At 40.4% G+C, this 19,015-nt stretch overlaps 1 non-coding gene across 1 annotated transcript; it reads left to right on the top strand.

Annotated features, from left to right (window-relative positions):
• Window positions 1-1,214: 1,214 nt before the first annotated feature.
• LOC119806018 lies at window positions 1,215-1,321 on the top strand. The gene has a single exon (XR_005284073.1). It is a non-coding gene; the product is annotated as a U6 spliceosomal RNA (small nuclear RNA).
• The last annotated feature ends 17,694 nt before the right edge of the window (window positions 1,322-19,015 follow it).

Genomic DNA, 19,015 nt, shown 5'->3' with positions numbered 1-19,015 from the left:
AATCTACTTCAAGAGGAAGATGGACATCAAAGGGGCTCCTTATGGAGTTTGGTAGCCATTTAGGCAAGAAACTGCTCTTGCCTGGACTGTTGCATAAACTGGACACAAAGAACCCGCAGAGAGAGGACTGCTGAACTTGCCTAAAGGTGAGATGGTATTTTGGGGTTCCTGATTCATGAAAGAGTCTGCAAGACATTCTACAGGACACAGCAGATAGTGACTGAACTATCTTTGAAATTTCCTGCTTCATGGGAATGTCTTTGGATACTATGGGCCTGAAGGCTGAAGATGGATGCCCCAATGGTACAGAGGAACTTTGGGTGACTGTCCAGGCAGCGAAATGTCTCTGTCATTTCTAGAGTTTGGAAGTTGTTTATTTCTTGTTTGCTTAGGTAATATTATATCCTTCTGGAGTCTTTGATGGAGTTGAAGAATGCATAGTCATAGTTTTACTTTTCCTTAGTTATGATAAAAGATAAAATATATATAAATATTATAACTATAATTCTTGCTTGATAACTGTTTTATTATATGAAATTTTACTATGTTAAAGTTAAAGCCTTTCTTTTTTGTTAAAACAGGAAAAGGAGAAATGATGGAGGAGGGTCATCTGTCTATGTGTTACTTTCATTGGTTCATAAAGAAACTGCCTTGGCCCTTTGATAGAACAGAAAATTAGTTAGGCAGAGTAAACAGAACAGGATGCTGGGTAGAAAACAGAGTCAGGCAGTCACCATGAAGCTCTGGCCCGAGATGGACATGGGTTAGAATCTTCCTGGTAAGCCACCACTTCATGGTGCTACACACATTAAGAGAAACGGATTAACCAAGATGTGAAGAATTAGCCAGTAAGAGGCTAGAGTTAATGGGCCAGGCAGTGTTTAAATGAATACAGTTTCCATGTAATTATTCTGGGGCTAAGCTAGCCGTGAGGAAGCCAAGCGGGACGAAAAGCAGGCCTGCTCACCTCATCACTACAATATACATCAATATGAGAGGTTGGGGGATTATGTACATTGTCTGCTATACAAGAACAAGGACCTGAGTTTGGATCCCCAGCATCCACATAAAAACCGAGTGAGGCAATATGCTTTTCTAACCCTGTCTCTGTCGGGGCAGAGGTAGGTTGATCCCTAGAGCTCACTGGCTACCCAGACTACCTCAACTGATGATCTTAAGGGTTCAGTAGAGATCCTTTCTCAAAAACTAAGGCGGACCTTGCTTTAGCAGTTTATATACTAAAATTGCAATGATACAAGGAAGATTAGCATGGCTCCTGAGCAAGGCTGACACACAAATTCATGATGTATTCCATCTTTTCTTTAAAGTGGCAAGAGAGCTGGGTGCACCCAACATCAGCCTTCATGTACACATGCACACATATGCATGCATGCACATACACACACATTCATGCACTAACCATGTAAAGATGTACATCTACTGCACATACACATTCATGCATTAACCATGTAAAAATGTACATCTACTGCACACATACATTCATGCATTAACTATGTAAAGATGTACATCTACTGCACACACACATTCATGCATTAACCATGTAAAAGTGTACATCTACCGCACACACACATTCATGCATTAACCATGTAAAATGTACATCTACCGCACACACACATTCATGCATTAACCATGTAAAAATGTACATCTACTGCACACACACATTCATGCATTAACCATGTAAAAATGTACATCTACTGCACACACACACACATTCATACCTTAACCATGTAAGAATGTACATCTACTGCACACACACATTCATGCATTAACCATGTAAAAATGTACATCTACTGCACACACACATTCATGAATTAACTATGTAAAAATTTACATCTACTGCACACACATACACACACACACACACACACACACACGCGCGCGCGCGCGCGCGCGCGCGCGCGCCATGGTCTCTTTTTAGTTTCCTGTCCTCTACAAACACCCCAAATTGAACACAGAAATCAAAAATCCAAAGTTAGGGTCCACACATGTGAGATAACATGTTCTGTATGTGTCCCTGGTTCCGAGTTACCCACATAGTATATTTTCAGTTGAATCTTTTTTTTCTTGCAAATTTTGCTTTTCCTTGAGGCAGAATAAAATGTCATTGTGTATATACACCACATTTTCAGTATCTGTCACTTGATGAATGTCTAGGCTTACTCCATTTGCTAGCTTTGGTAAATAGAGCAGCCTTGAACAAGGATGTACAAGTAAATCTCTAGGAGATACTTGGTGTCCTTTGGATATATACCCAGGAATGTAAAGCTGGATTACATGACAGTTCTGTTTTTAGATTTTTTTTGAGGAATCTCTACATTGATTCCTCCAGTGGCTATATCAATTTATACTCCCACCACTCCCATATGGCTAACAATGTTGAATAAACCCTTTAAAAATATTCATTAGCCATTTGTATTTCTTTTGATGATTCTGTTTAATTTTGTGACACACTTTTGATTGAATTTTTCTTTTTTTGACATTTAATTTCTTGAGGTTTTTTGTGTATTCTATTTTTTGTGTATCCTTGGATGAGCATGTGCCTGGTAAAGGTTTTCTCCCATGCTGTAGGCTGTTTCCTCTTTGAAGGACAGTTTGCTTTGCCCAGCATGGTAGCACATACATTTAATCTCAGTATGTGGGAGGCAGAGAGAGGCATATCTCTGGAAGTTCCAGGCCAGCCAGGGGTGCATAGTGAGAGCCTATCTCTAAATAAATCAATGGATTAAAAAAGCTTTTATCCCTATTTTTCTTTTATTGAAAATGGATTTTTTTCATACAATAAATTCTGATTACTGTTCCCTCACTCTTTCCAGATCCTCCCCACCTCCCCTCACATCCAAATCCACACTTTCTTTCTCTTTCTTATTATTAAACAAAACTGAACAGGCATATGGTACCCAGTCTGGTGTAGACCTGTGCAGACCTTTGCAGGCTTGTGCATGCTGCCACAGTCTCTGGGAGTTTATGTGTGTGTTGATGGTGCTGTGTTCAGAAGGTCTTGTTTCCTTGTGTTCTCTGTTCACACTGGCTCTTACAGTCTTTTACACAGAGTCACCTGAGGCCTGAGGGGATGGGATTTCATGGAGACACCCCATACTGAGTGTTACAAGGTTTTTCACTCTCTGCACATTGTCCATTCTCTGTATTTGTTCCCATCTACTGCGGGAGGAAGTGTCTCTGATGGTGGCTGGGCAGAACACTGATCTCTGAATGTAGCAGAATGCCATCAGGAGTCATTTGATTGCTAAATTCTTTTAGTAAGTCTTTCATTTGATTTTCCTGTAGGTCTCTGGCCTCTAGTCTCAGGTTTCTGACATTTGAGTGTAGTTGAAAGTTTCTGTCCTGCCCAATCCCTCAGCTGTTCAGTACCAAAAAAATACACACAGAGGCTTATATTAATTAGAAATTGTTTGGCCTATTAGCTCAGGCTTATTATTAACTAGCTCTTATAACTTAAATTAACCCATAATTGCTGTCTATCTTTAGCCATGTGGCTTGGTACCTTTTCTCAGTGAGGCATTATCATCTTGCTTCCTCTGTATCTGGCTGGTGACTGATTCTCTCTCTGCCTTTCCTCTTCCCAGAATTCTCCTAGTCTGGTCATACTACCTATACTTCTTGTCTGGCTGTTGGCTAATCAGCATTTTATTAAACTAATACGAGTGGCAAATCTTTACAGTATACTAAAGCATTATCCCACAGCATCTGAGTAATGTCAGGAATGGGTTTTGTTGATTGGTTACTGCCACAAGTGTGCTATTATTGTGTTAGCATATCTTCCATGCAAACCATGGTTGTCGATCAAAGTTGGGTTGTTGTCTGCATTTCTCCTTTGATAGCATGCAGAGTTCCTTCCAGCACCACGGTGAATGATCTTTTTGATGTATTCCTGTATTCAATCCACAAATACATTACTAAGATTACTTGTATCCAGGTTCATGAGGGAAACTGGTCTGTAATTCTCTTTCTTTGTTGGATCTTTCTGTGGTTTGGTAACTGTGGCTCCACAAAAAGAATTGGACAATGTTACTTCTGTTTCTATTTTATGGAATAATTTGAGGAGGATTGTCATTCATTCTTCCTTGAAAGTCTCATAGAATTCTGCATGAAAACCTTCTGGTTCTGGACTTTTTTTGTTTGGTAGATTTTGCTTCTGTTTCAGTAAGGGTCTCTTTAAATGATCTGATCTTGATTTCACTTTGGTTGGTGGTATGTATTTGGAAATTATCCATGACCTTTAGATTTTCCAATTTTGAGGAATACAGGGTTTTAAAGTATATCCTTATGATTCTCTTTCTGGATTTTCTTGTCATCTGTTGTTTTGTCCCCCCTTTCAATGTTAATTTTGTTAATTTGGATTTTCTCTCTCTGCCTTTTAAGATCTTGGCTAGTTTTATGTCAACTTGACACAAGTTAGAGTCATCAGTAAGGAAGGAACCTCCACTGAGAAAATGCCTTCATAAAATTCAGCTGTAGGCAAGGCTGCAGAGCATTTTCTTAATTAGTGATTGATGGGGAGGGCTCAGCTCACGGTGGCTGGTGCCTTCCCTGGACTGGTTGACTTGGGGAAAAAGACCAACTAACATGTAAAGGAAGACCTATTAGAATAGCACCTGGCTTTTCAATGGAAATTCTAAAAGCCAGAAGAACCTGGACAGATGTTCTACAGAGTCTAAGAAACCACAGACACCAACCCCGACTATTATACTCAGCAAAATTTTAACCACAATAGATGAAAAAAGAAAGACATTCAAGATAAAACAAACAAACAAACATAAACAAATTCAAGCAGTATCTATTTACAAATCCAGCCCCACGGAGGGTACTAGGAAAACGTCGACCTGAAGAAATTAACCACACCCCAAAAAACATAAAGAATAAAGGATCCCAGGCCAGCAAATCTAAAGAGGGAGGAAAAACCCCTACACATAAACAATAACAGGAATCCACAAACACTGCTCATTGATAATTCTCAACCTCAGTGGTCTCAATTCAACAATGAAAAATAAGAATTCAGGCTAATCAAGTCATGTGCAGCAAGCTCGTAAACAGCACCCCTCCATGGCCTCTACATCATCTCTTGCCTCCAGGTTCCTGCCCTATTTGAGCTCCTGTCCTGGCTTCCTTCAATAATGGACTATGATGTGGACATGTAAACCAGATAAACCCTTTCCTCCCCGGTTTGCATTCCGGAACGGTGTTTCATCACAGCAATAGAAGCAGTAAGACAGGAAATTTAGCTAAAAGTTTGTCAGCCTTACTGGTTTTATTTCTCAAAGAACTAACTCTTAGTTTCATTGATTCTTTGTATGGTATTGTTTTGTTTGTTTGTTGCTACTTTATTGATTTCATCCCTGAGTTTATTTCTTGCTATCTACTCCTTTTGGTGCGATTTCTTCTTTTTGTTCTAGAGTGTCCAGGTGTCTTGTCAGTAACTAATTTGTGACCTCTCAAAAAAATTGAATGTAGGCACTTAGTGCTATGAACTGCCTCTTGGAACTACCTTCATTGTGTCGCGTAAGTTTGGGTATGTTATGTTTTCATTTTCTTTCAATTCTAAAAAGTTTCTTATTTCTTTCTTGGCACATATTTCATTCAGTAGTGAATTTTTCAATTTTCATGAGCTTGTAACCTTTCTCTTGTTGTTTATATCCAGCCTTAATATGTGGTAGTTTGACAAGATACAGGGAGTTATTTCAATTTTCTTGTATCTGTTTAGATTTGATTTGTATCCAAGTATGTGATCACTTTTGGAGAAAGTTCCATGAGGTGCTGAGAAGAAGGCATATTCTTTGCTGTTAAGTGGAATGCTCTGTAAATATCTGTTATGTCTATTTGGTTTATGACATTAGTATGCTCCAGCATTTCTCTGTTTAGTTTTTGTCTGGATGACCCGTATATGGCATGAATGGGGTATTGAAGTCACCCACTATCATCACGCTGTGAGGGTGAATATGTGATTTTAGATGTAGTGTTTCTTTTATGAACACGAGTGCCCTGTGTTTGGTGTATAGATGTTTAGAATTGCAATGTCCTCTTGATGGTTTTTTCCTTTGATGAATATGTAGTGACCTTCCCTTTCTCTTCTAATTAGTTTTGGTTTAAAGCCAGATATTAAAGTGGATACACCAGCCCAATTATTGGGTCCATTTGCATTTTCTACCCTTTTACCCTAACACAATGTCTATTTTTAATGTTAAGGTGTATTTCTTGGATACAGCAGAAGGATGGATTCTATTTTTTTTATATCCAATCTGTTAGTCTCTGTCTTTTCATTGTTGAATTGAGAGCACTAAGGTTGAGAATTATCAATGAACAGGGTCTGTGGATTTCTGTTATTTTCTTGTTTACATGTGGGGCTTTTTCCTCCCTCGTTTGATTTGCTGGCCTGGGATTATTTATTCTTTATGTTTTCTTGGGTGTGGTTAACTTCTTCAGGTTGAAGTTTTTCTAGTGCCCTCTGTGGGACTGGATTTGTAAATAGATACTGTTTGAATTTGTTTTTTAAACTGTGGAATGTCTTTCCTTTTTCATCTATTGTGGTTGAAAGTTTTGCTGAGTATAGTAGTCGGGGTTGGCGTCTGTGGTTTCTTAGAATCTATAGAACATCTGTCCAGGCTCTTCTGGCTTTTAGAATCTCCATTGAAAAGCTAGGTGCTATTCTAATAGGTCTTCCTTTACCTGTTAGTTGGTTCTTTTCGTTTGTAGCTTTAATAGTCTTTCTTTGTTGTGTATGCTTAGTGTTTTGATTATTGTGTTTTGGGAAATTTCTTTTCTGGTTCTGCAGCACGTATCTTAGTTGTTCTTAATAATAAAAACTTGGAGTCAGATATTAGGGGGTGAAAATCAAAGGATCAAAGAAGCAGAGAGGCCAGACATTAGAGAGTTCTTACTTCTACCAATGCTCAGACACAAGGGGGTGATCCTGTCTCTACGAATCCTCAGACTGCTGCTGTCTCTACAAAACCTCAGACTGCATGCTCAGACAAAATCCTCAGACTGCATCGGAGCTCCTGTCTCCTTCCACCTTATATTCCTCTCTCTGCCCAACTGTCTCCACCTTCTTTGTGTTAGGATTAAAGGCCTGTGACTTCTATGTACTGGGATTAAAGACGTGAGCCACCACCACCTGGAACTCTTTCTCTTTGAGACTGGATCAATCTAGTGTAGCCTAAGGTGACCTTGACCTAAAGAGATCTATCTGCCTTTGCCTCCCAAGTGCTGAGATAAAAGGTGTGTGCCACCACTGCCTGGCCTCTATGGCTAATTAGTGGTTTAGCTCTGCACTCTGATCATTAGGCAAGCTTTATTTGTTAGATAAGAAACAAAATATTACTATATAGTTCAGTCTATTTGGTGTTCTGTATGATTCTTACACCTTGTTAGTCACTTCCTTCATTAGGTTTTCTTCAACAAAATATTTTGCTTCCTTTCTTTCCTCTTTTCCTATTATCTATAAATTTGGTCTTTTTTATAGTGTCCCAGATTTCTATTTTTTTGTCATTTTCTTTGACCAAGGCATCCATTTCTTCTATCTGGTCTTCAGTGTCTGAGATTCTCTCTTCCATCTTTTGTATTCTGTTGGTGAGGCTTGCTTCTGAGGTTCCTGTTTAAGTTTCTAAATTTTTCTTTTTCAGTTTTACCTCAGTTTGGACTTTTTTTATTGATTCCATTTCCACCTTCATGTCTCATATTGCTTTCTTAACTTCATTCCACTGTTTCTGTTTTCATAGATTTTATTAATAAATTTATTTATATCTTATTTACAATAACTATTTTGAAGTCCTTATCTTGTGTTGCAACTAAATTACACTTCTCAGGGTCTACTGGGTTCTCATAGAGATATGTTATTTTGGATGTTATTGATTGTGTTTTACACTGGCATCTAGGCATCTGGATCTGGGATAATTATAATTCTGGATGTTGATATCTGGTCTTGTCTTCATCTAGGGTTTCTGTTGCCTTCTCTGGATCTTAAGAAAATGTGGTGGCTATGGGTTACCTGGTAGGGCAAGTTTCTGAGACTCTACTTTTTGGGACTCGTGGGGGGGTGTCCTCGGAAGACTATTTCTAGGTATTGGGATCTGACCCAAACGAATGGAAATGGGGATGTGTTAGAATCGAAAGGCTGTCAGATGGTTCACTGGAGGGAAAAAAGCTGGTTTTGAAATAAGGGTCTGTGTAGTCGCCTGAGAATGGAGGCAGAGAGGAAAGAGCGGCCCCAGCAGGTGATCTGTTGAGGGAGGCCACTTGGTCGTTCCTAGCTGTCCAGACCACAAAATAATCACACGGAAACTATATTATTTAAACCACTGCTTGGCCAATCACTTAAGCGCATTGCTAGCTAGCTCTCATATCTTTGGTTAATCTCTTTCTCTTATTTTATATTTTATCATGAGGTTTGTGGCCTACCGGCAAGGTTCCACCAGACAGCTCATGTCTTTCCCTTCTGGCATCTCTCCTAGGAAGGACTTCTCACACCAGTGGTCTAATACAGGTCTGAGTAATTAAATTTGGAGGACACGAGGGGGAATGTGAAGATTGCCTACTTGTTTCCCTGGCTGGTGTGGTCAGTGGGTTTCCAGATGTTGGTGGCTTAAAGAAAGGGTATGGGATCTAAAAAGGCCTTATAATTTTATGAAATCCCATTTATTGATTACTGGCCTTATTTCTCCAGCAATTGGGGGGTCCTAGACAGAAAGCCTTTTCCTATTCCTGTATCTTGAAGTGTATTCTCCAATTTTTTTCTCTTGTTTCTGAGTTTCAGATCTTATTTGGTTCTTTGGTCCATTTGGTGTTGAATTTTGTGCAGGACTTTGTTTCATTCTTCTACATAGGGATACCTCGTTTTTCCAGCACCATTTGTTGAAGATGCTGTTTTGCTCCCATGTGTATTTTTGGTGCCTGTCAAATATCAAGCATCTATACTTGTATGGGCTTGTATTTGGATCCTCTGTTCTAGTCTGTTGGTCTGTATGTCTAATTTTGTTCTAGCACAGTTGCTTTCATTACTATGTCTCTGTAGGATAACCCAAAATCAGCAATGGTGATGCTTCCAGCAGAATTCCTTTTGCTCAGTATTACTTTGGCCATCCATGGCTTTTTGTGCTTCCATGGTGAATTTTATGATTATTTTTTCTATTTCTGTGAATAATATAACTCACTGTATATTTGATTTGGTCTGCATTGAATCTGTAGCTTGCCTTCGGCAGGAAGGCCAGTTTCTCATGGTTTTTCCAATCCATGAGCGTGGGAGGTCTTATCTTCCTCCAGGCAGCAGTTCTCAACCTGTGGGTTGTGACTCCTTTAGGGGTTGAACAAACTCTTCACGGGAGTTGCCTAAGAAAGACCATTGGAAACATAAGATATTTACATTACAATTCATAACAATAGCAAAACTACAGTTGTAAAGTAGCAATGAAAATAATTTTATGATTGTGTAGGCAGGGTTTTTCATTAGGACAGCTGGCTCCCCAATAAATGACATGGAGACATATTAATTATAAATTCTCAGCTGATACCTTAAGCTTGTTATTAACTACATTTTCAACTTAAATTAACCCATATTTATTAATTTACATGCTGCCACATGGCTCATGGCTTGCTTCTTCATCTTCTACATTTCCTCTTTCCTCTGCATCTGGCTGGCAACTTTGTCCTTCTTCCCACCATTCTCTCAGTCTGGTTCTCCAGCTTAACCTCTTCCTGCCTAGCCAGTGGTCAGTTAGCTCTTTATTAAACCAATGAATGTAACACATCTTCACAGTGTACAAAAGGATTATTCCGTAGCATGGTTAGTGTCACCATAACATGAGGAACTGTATGAAAAGGTCACAAGATTAGAAAGGTTTAGAACCACTGTTCTAGAATCTTCCACAATTTATTTCTTCCAATTTTGTAGTATTTATTATAGAAGTATTTCATCTTTGGTTAGGTCTAACCCAAGGTATTTCTTCAGGCTATTTTAAATGGGAGTTCCCCTCCAATTTATTCTTTCAACTTTATTAATCATTTGTAGACAGAAGTTTCTGTCCTGTCCAGTCCCACAGCCATTCAGTCCCAAAGAAACACACAGAGGCTTATATTAATTATAAATGGCTTGGCCTATTATGATTATTATTAACTAGCTCTTGCAACTTAAATTAGCCCATAATTCTTTTCTGTGTTTATCCACATGGCTTAGTACCTTTTCTCAGTGAGGCATTTTCATCTCGCTTCCCGAGCATCTGGGTAGTGACTCTGTCTCTGCCTTTCCTCTTCCCAGATTCTCTTAGTCTGGTTGCCCCACCTATAGTTCCTGCCTGGCTACTGGACAATCAGTGTTTTATTAAAACTAATACAAGTGACAAATTTTTACAATGTATAAAACATTATCCTACAACATTTCCACTTTTTTCTTTTCAAAACAAAACTTTGAATCTAATCTTCTTTGTTTAGCTTTTTTCATGACCATTATTCATAACAACTTGTAATCAACACTCTAAACAAAGACAAACATTCATAATCCAATTTTTGGGGATGTGTGTAGTTTTCTAGGTTACTTTCTACTGACTGGGGGCACTGATAATCTAATGGAGACCCAAAGAAAATTCGGGATTATGGCCAAGTCTTGATTGGAGGGTTCTGTGAGATTGGATCATATCAGTTAGCAGCCTTGAAGCTGTTCTGGATGCAGAACTCATAAGAAACTGCAGCAGAGGTGTTTTGAAACATTGGATCATCTGGGTCCTTTGTTCCCACTGGAGATTTTTCAGGGGGGGGGTCTTCCTCAATCAAACCTTATTTTTCTTAGCCAAGAATGAATCCACGGCCTCTCATTTCCTGTGGAAGCAAAAGTAAAACATCTTTTCCAAAGTTGTATTTAAGTTGATTGCGGAAACTATTGTATAATCTTTGTTTTTCTTGGGCTTTTATTTTGGGATCAGTGTAACCCTAACTTTGTGAAAATCATTGGTGAGTTCCATCCTTTTCTATTTGTGAAAAACTTGAGAAGCATTGGTGTTAACTCTTCTTTCAAGGTAAAAATTTACCAGTTGGGTTAACTTTAAATTATAGCTTCCATCCACTGTTTATTATAAATCTGTTTAAGTTGTTTATCTAATTTTGGTTTAACTTTGATAGGTCATATGAGCTTAAAAATCTGTTCAGTTCTCTAAACCTTTCCAGTTCATTGAAATATCTTTTTTTTATATGACATGATTTCTGAATATCACTGGTATCTGTTTTAATGGTTATCTCTTGTCTTGAGTCTCTCTCTTTCTTTTGATTAGTTTCACTAAGTGTTTCTCTATTTTATCTCCCACCTACTTCTTGGTTTGTTGAAACTGGGTCTTGTAGACTGAGCCTGCACATTGGTTTCCAGGCTGCCCAGACCCAAATAATCACACAGAAACTATATTAATTACAACACTGTTTGACTAATGGCTCAGGCATATTTCTAACTAGCTCTTGCATCTTGACTTAACCCATTTCTGTTAATCTGTGTATCACCATGAGGCTGTGGCCTACTGATAAGGTTCTGTCATCTTTCTCCTTCAGTAGCTACATAGTGTCTGCCTGACTCCACCTTCTTTCTCCCTGCATTCAGTTTAGCTTTCCCACATAGTTCTGTTCTGCCCTGCCATAGGCCAAAGAAGCTTCTTTATTGACCAATGGTAATAAAATATATTCATAGCATACAGAGGGGATCAGGCTCTCTCTCTGTAGCCCTGGCTGTCCTGGAGCTCTCTGTGTAGATTTGGCTGGTCTAGAACTCATAGAGATCCACTTGCCTCTGCCTCCAAAGTGCTGGAATTAAAGGTATACCTGGCTTGTTCATATTTCTGAAAAATCAACATCTTGTATATTGATTATTTATATTGTTTTTGCTTGTTTCCAGTTTACTAATTCTCCCCTGATTGTAATGGTTTATTCCTATGTACTCATTTGGAGTTTGGCTTGTTCTTCTTTTTCTGGGCCATAAGGTACATAATTTTAAGGTCTTTTTTTTTTTAATCTTCCTGTTTCTTAATGTAGACACTCAGAGCTGTGAACTCCCTTCTTGGGTGTGCTTTGATTCATTCCCATATGTTTTGATATGCTGTGTCTTCATTTCACTTTATTTTAAAATTTATTTTTATTCTTGAGTTCTCCAAGGACCCATTTGTCATTCAATACGGTGTTACTTAATCTCCATGAGTTTATGGATGGTCTAAGGTTTCCATACTATTGATTTTTAGTCTTACACCTTCATGCTCAGATAGAATACATGGAATTATTTCCATTTCCCTTTATTTGTTGATACTTACCTTGCATTTTAACACATGATCTATGTTGGAGATAGTTCATGGGATGCTGGAGGAATGTGGATTCCACAGCAATTCAGTGGAATGTTCTGTGGGTGTCTGTTAAATCCAGCTGTTGTCATTTAATTACCATTTTGTTCTTTTATTTTCCCACTTGGGAAGAGCTGTCAATTGGTGAGAGTGGCATTCTGAAGTCACACAGCACGTATGTGCTAGGGTTGATCTGTGTCTTTACATCTAATAGTATTTGTTTTATTAGAAGGGCTCAGGGCATGTATGTTTAGAATTGTAGCGTCCTCTTGATGAACTGTTTCCTTAATCTATATGAAGTGACTACTTTTATCATTTCTCATTAGTTTTGGTTTGAAGTCTGTTTTGTCAGATATTGGAACAGTGACACCTGCCTGAGTTTAAGCTCTTTGCCTGGGATACATTCCCATCCTTTCATCCTAGGGTTACGTGTGCCTTTTGCACTGTTGAACATTTCTCGAAGGCAGAAATTATATGGTCCCTGCTTTTATTGGTGTGTGTTTTCTGATTGGAGACTTGACATTAATAGTGAAAGTCATTATTAAAAAGGTGTGCATTAGTTCCTGTCATTTTGTTGATGTTAAGTTTATTTTTTTATTCTTTCATGCATGGATTTGATTTTCCCTTTTGGGCTGAAGGATTCATTCAATTGTTTTATGTAGAGCTGTCTTAGTGGTCATTAATTCCTGTAACCTATTTTTATTATAGAAAATTTCAATTTTTTCTTCATTTATGGCAGACAGAATTACTGGGTATACTAATCTGGCCTGGAAGTTTTCTTTCAGAACTTGAAATACATCTGTCCAGGCCACCTGCTTTTAAAGTTGTGATGGATTAATCTGCTGTTATTCTGATGGGCCTGCTAGGAATGTTACTTGGTGTTTCTCTTACTGTTTTCAATATGCTGTCTGTCTTCTGTATGGTTAGTGCTTTGGTAATAGTCTGATGAAGGGGCTACTTTACAGGGCGTAGTTCAGAGGGTGCAGTTTTGAGGGCCAAGTTATACAGGTCAATACCATGTCTATAGAAATGCCATTTTTATGAAATACAGAATATTGATACTGAAATGGTTGTTAATCATGAGAGCTGGTCTTCATACTGAGTCATGAATTATTCATAGCATAAACACAGTTCCACGTGTAAAAGATGAGTGGATGAAAGTTGGTTTCCACAGTCTCGAGGATGCTCCCCAATTAATCCATTCTGTGCAAGTGGCTCCATTACAATTTTCATCTATTCTAAGAAATTATTATTATTGATTATTAGTTGTGACAGGAGTTTTGCTGTGGAGCCTGGGGTGTCTTGGAACACATGCTCCTCCTCCTGCAGCCCATTGAACTGCTGGAAAGACAGATCCTGGCCCCGCCCCTACCACTCCTGAGATGGGATTTGCTCTTGAGGTGGTGTGTTTTGTATACATTCATGCCCTGCAGCAGGGCTGCTCTGCACATTCTTCTTCGTTGCACCTTATTTGCTACTAGAGTGCTGTGCAGTGTTACCTCAGACTCCTGCGTGCAGGTGTGGAGCATCACCTCTTCACTGTTGAGGGACATCTGGGTTGGTCCCGGGGTGATCTCTGCTACTATGCTAAGCACCGTGACCAACATCAAAGGATTTGTCTAATCTACAAAGTCACAGGCCCATCATCTGTGGACGCTGTGCACTGAAACACAGCACAGAGCAGGACTCAGTAAAGCCTGCATATGTCGAGCTCTTATTTCTCTAAGGGTTATGCCTTTTAATTTGAAATGTTACTAGAGCAGTGGGGAGGTCTGATTCATCATAAATGATGTACTGACATTGTACAGTGATATTTAATCCCCAAATGACCAAACTTGAAACATTAAATTCCCTCACAAATGATAAACACAGTTTGAATTAATCAGAAATCTTCACTAAGTGATTTAAAAACACTTGTTTTTCATAAACCAGGTGTATTGATTTATCCTGTAATCCCAGAATTTGGGAGGAGGGGGCTGGAGGATTTCTGCGAGCTTTAGGCCAGCCTGGCTTATAGAGGGAGACCTTGTCTTTTAATTTATATCTTTCTTTATTGCGGTACTTGTTTTGGTAGCATCAGAGTCCAGACTCAAATATATCTTCATTTTAAACGCATAGTGATATGTTCCAGGGTTTTCCAGTATCAGAGAGGGAGCATGTGTTTTATACCCATTTCTGAGAAATTCCACTTTTACTGCTGTCAATGAGGCTTTACATTTTCAGTCTCTTAAATAAACACCATTCCAAGAAACCCAGTGATTTTGAATGCCTAGTAAATAAAAACTTATGCCAAGTATCGGCTGCAGGAAGGTTTCGATAGCGTCCAGTCTCTTCTGCTCTGGCATATGTAATTTCCCAATGAATAAATTCCCAAAGCTCATTGATAAGTTTGTGCAAGTCTGATGAGATCCCTCTGATGTAAGAGACCGGAAAGAGTAACTTAAACAAAGCTAGTGATGTCAAATCTTCCATGACCGTTTGTGCGGTTTGTCAGTGGGCCTTCTTATAGGTAGCCATCAATATTAATAAGAAGAAAGCAAAAAATGTTAAAATTTGTGGGATACAAAATTATTGTTTTTTAAAAAAACCTTCCTATTTCTTGGCAATGAATACAAATTCACAACTATTTAGTTTTAGTTTTAGTAAGTGAACAAATTGTGTTTCTTAGTTTGATCCAATTGATTTTTTAAAAATAATTACATTTGATTAGTAATGAGGCCACTATCTGCAGAGCTCAAAAACCTAAACCAGTTCCAACATGAAAGAATGGCCAAGATCACAGGTCAAGAGTGGTTTGCAGACACCGGCAGTTGGTTTTGTTTGTTTGTTTGTTTGTTTGTTTATTTATTCATTTATTTACTCTTTGGGGCCTGCCACTCAGTTCCCGATAAATACAGAGACTTTCTTGTGGGTGCCTGGCCTTAGTTTGGCTTGTTTCTAGCCAGCTTTTCTAACCTAAATTATCCTGTTTCTTTTTAATGGTTTGCCTCTGGGGTTTTTATCTTTCTTTATTCTATATATCTTTCTTTCCTTCTTACATCATGGCTGGCTGTGTGGCTGTGTGGTTGGATGGCTGGGTGGCTGGGTGGCTGTGTGACTGGGTGGCTGTGTGGCTGTGTGGCTGTGTGACTGGGTGGCTGTGTGGCTGTGTGGCTATGTGGCTGTGTGGCTGGGTGGCTGTGTGGCTGGGTGATTGTGTGGCTGGGTAGCTGTGTGGCTGGGTGGCTGTGTGGCTGTGTGGTTGTGTGGTTGGCTGGCTGTGTGGTTGGCTGGCTGGGTGGCTGGGTGGCTGTGTGGCTGGGTGGCTGTGTGACTGGGTGGCTGTGTGGCTGGGTGGCTGTGTGACTAGGGTGATTGTGTGGCTGGGTGGCTGTGTGGCTGAGTGGCTGTGTGGTTGGGTGGCTGTGTGGCTGGGTGGCTGTGTGGCTGGGTGATTGTGTGGCTGGGTGGCTGTGTGGCTGGGTGGCTGTGTGGCTGGGTGATTGTGTGGCTGGGTGGCTGTGTGGCTGGGTGATTGTGTGGCTGGGTGGCTGTGTGGTTGGGTGGCTGTGTGGCTGGGTGATTGTATGGCTGGGTGGCTGTGTGGTTGGGTGGCTGTGTGGTTGGGTGGCTGTGTGGCTGGGTGATTGTATGGCTGGGTGGCTGTGTGGTTGAGTGGCTGTGTGGCTGGGTGATTGTGTGGCTGGGTGGCTGTGTGGTTGGGTGGCTGTGTGGCTGGGTGATTGTATGGCTGGCTGGCTAGCCCCTGGCTTCCTCAGCTCCTCCTTTTCGTGCTCCTCACTGTTCTTATGAGCCTAACTTTTTCCTCCTTATTCTCTCTGCCTGGCAGCCATCCACGTCTATCTCTCTCCTGCCTAGCTATTGGCTGTTCATCTGCTTATTAGACCAATCAGGTGTTTTAGACAGGCACAGTAACACAGTTTTACAGAGTTAAACAAATGCAGCATAAATGAATGCAGCACATCTTTGCACCATTAAACTAATATTCCACAGCATAAACACATGTAACACACCCTAAGCTAATATTCCATAGCACACACCACTGCTCACAGTAGGAATGCAGTTCACCAATCCTCCTGGGTCTAAATGGAAGTTTTAATGCCAGGAAAGAGCAGGGATGGCTTGATTATCGGGCTATTGGCTATGTGAAGCTTAGGCACATGAAGAATGCAGCTGACACAATTTTGCATCCGATTACCTTGTGATACAGTGGCACTTGTGGAATACGTCAGTACTGCTGGAAACTAAGAAGACAAAGTCCAGGTAGCTTAATATTCTTGGAGGTGAGATGACTGGGACAAGATTATTTATTAGCCTAATGTGTATTTATAAGGATGAATGGAGGAACTGAAAAGGGAGTGGGAGACAGTGAGGGAAGGAAGCAGGGGCACCTGGATCTCACCTGCCGTGGTAAACTCTCAAAGGCAGGGAATGCAGCTGTCTCATTGTACACAGGCCAAATAACACAGCTCTGGAACAGAGTTACACACGACAAATGCTTACTGAACACATGAGAGGCTATGCGCTCTAAAATAAGGGGTGGTGTCTTTTCTCAGTCGGGGAGAACAGAATTCTGTAAACCAAATGGAAGTCCCTGGCTTTGCCTGAACCTGGCCCCGCTGAGGTTCGTGGAGATGTCCATGGTTGTGGGAGGTTGTGAGTTCCTTTTATAAGATCTTTAATAATGAGATTGCTCAATCAGTGAAGTGCTTGCTTGGGCAAGCATCAGGAAAGCCAGGCATAATGATGCGTGCCTTTTAATACAGCTCTGTGAGGTGGAGACTGGAGGATTTCTGTTCTGAATCATAACTCTTTTCAAGCCATGCCGCTTTGCTTTTCGGTTTCAGGAAATTCCATATGAAGGACTACACGATGCACATCATGATAACACGAGCATTAGTCATTGTCTGTTGGGATTTTACTGTAGGTCAGACACTTGGGCAGTTTGTTCTCTGCTACAAATCATTCTTTGAGGCGGTTGCACATCTTATCTGTAGTTCCACTGTTTTCCTGCAGATGGCACTCCTCTCTTGCAGAACTGCTACCTCTGGTTCCCTCAGCTGCTTTGGGCTATGCTGCTGAGAGAAGGAAGGAAACGAAGGGCTTTAAAGTTGGTAAATGGCTTTAAAGAGGAAATCAATTCATTATCGACATATCCTAAATGCGAATCAGGTATCTCATTAGAAAATTACGTTTAATAAAAAAATACAAAGTCTTGATTTGCTTTATGTAAAGTCAAAATATCGATTCCATTTTCCTCAGGAAATTGAAAGGAAGGCTTGCTTTGGAAGTTTAGGTTCAGAAGACAGATGGAAGGTTTGTCCCCCCTCTGCTTCACGCTGATCCTCTTCTCTACTTCATTTCTGGCTTCGTTGTCTTCCTTAGGGCTTCAGATAAACTTGTGAAGTCAGGTGGACATCTGATAAAGTGTGACTGTATTCTTTGGTTGGTGGCTCATTTCAGAGACCTCACTTCCATCTGGGTCTCTGTTGATCTTTCCTTCCAGCCTGAAGCCAGAGCTTGTCCTGAAAGCACTGGCCTTCAGGACTGTGCAAAGCTAGGATGCAAGCAGGATACAGAGGTCACAGAGAAGGTTGAAGAGGCAGTGCTACCGGTGGTCACAAAGAAGAGGTCACAGAGAATGTCGAGGAAGTAGTGCTATCAATGATCATGAAGTGCTCTTCTGGGCTTGTACCGCAACCTTCCTGGTTGAATATGGGAGCCATGTTTAGTTCTTCTGACTGTAGCCAGTCAGTAGGTCATGCCCAGAGACATTGCGTGCTTTCTGGTACCCATTTGAAACATGGTGTTCCTGTCTCGATGACCAGAGGTTTTTACCTATTTCATGAGCTGCAATGGTGAGGTGGAGCGTCTAGAGGCTGGCCGGGTAATCATCAGGATCGTTCTTAAGAAAACCAAAACAGAATCGTAACCCAACCTTTCTTCTTGACTACAGAACCGGCTGTTTTAAGAAAATGAAGCCCGAGAGCAACCAAACACAGAACGCTCAGGGGCAGAAGTTTGTGGAGCACTGATCAAAAATCTGATATTGGTCCCAGCCTGTCATGCTCTGTGTTTTCATTGGGCAAATCTGTAGCTTCTGTCATAATCTTTATTTTGTTGTAACCAGTATTACTCTGTTACATTGTATGCGGTGTCTTGTCTCTGTGTATGTTTGTAACAAGTATGTGCAGTGCCCTCAGGAGAGGGCACGGGATCTCCTGGGACTGGGATTATGGTGGCAGTGAACTGCCTCATGGTTCTGAGGGTTGAGTCTGGGTTTTCTGAAAGAGCAGCTAATGCGTGCAAACTGCTGAACCGTTGCTCCAGTCCCATATTCTTTTCATTTTCAATTAAAATTCAGTCCTAAGGCCTTTACTCTCTGAAATAATGTGAGAATCTCCAGAGTTCGATATGTTTATTAAAGCACCCCACGATTGGCTTCAAGGAACCCTAAATTCTCTCTCTAGTTTCCCTGGACTGAGGGTGGGAAGATCGGAACACGCCAAATGCCCTTTCTCCTTTTCCTATTGGTCTGGCCTTTTCGCCATTCCTTTCCTATCAAAGAATGATATTTAAGTATCTGTTCTTAAACTCCCCCAGGAGGAAGTGACTAGCCAGTCACGACACAGAGCGGTGCTGCTCTGCTCCTGCCTCCTTTGCTTGCTGTCATTGCGGGC

Source organism: Arvicola amphibius, chromosome 1, assembly GCF_903992535.2.
Source record: "Arvicola amphibius chromosome 1, mArvAmp1.2, whole genome shotgun sequence".
Lineage (NCBI taxonomy): Eukaryota > Metazoa > Chordata > Mammalia > Rodentia > Cricetidae > Arvicola > Arvicola amphibius.
The sequence above is the reverse complement of the archived record's forward strand: the minus strand, read 5'-3'. Positions and strand labels throughout refer to the sequence as shown.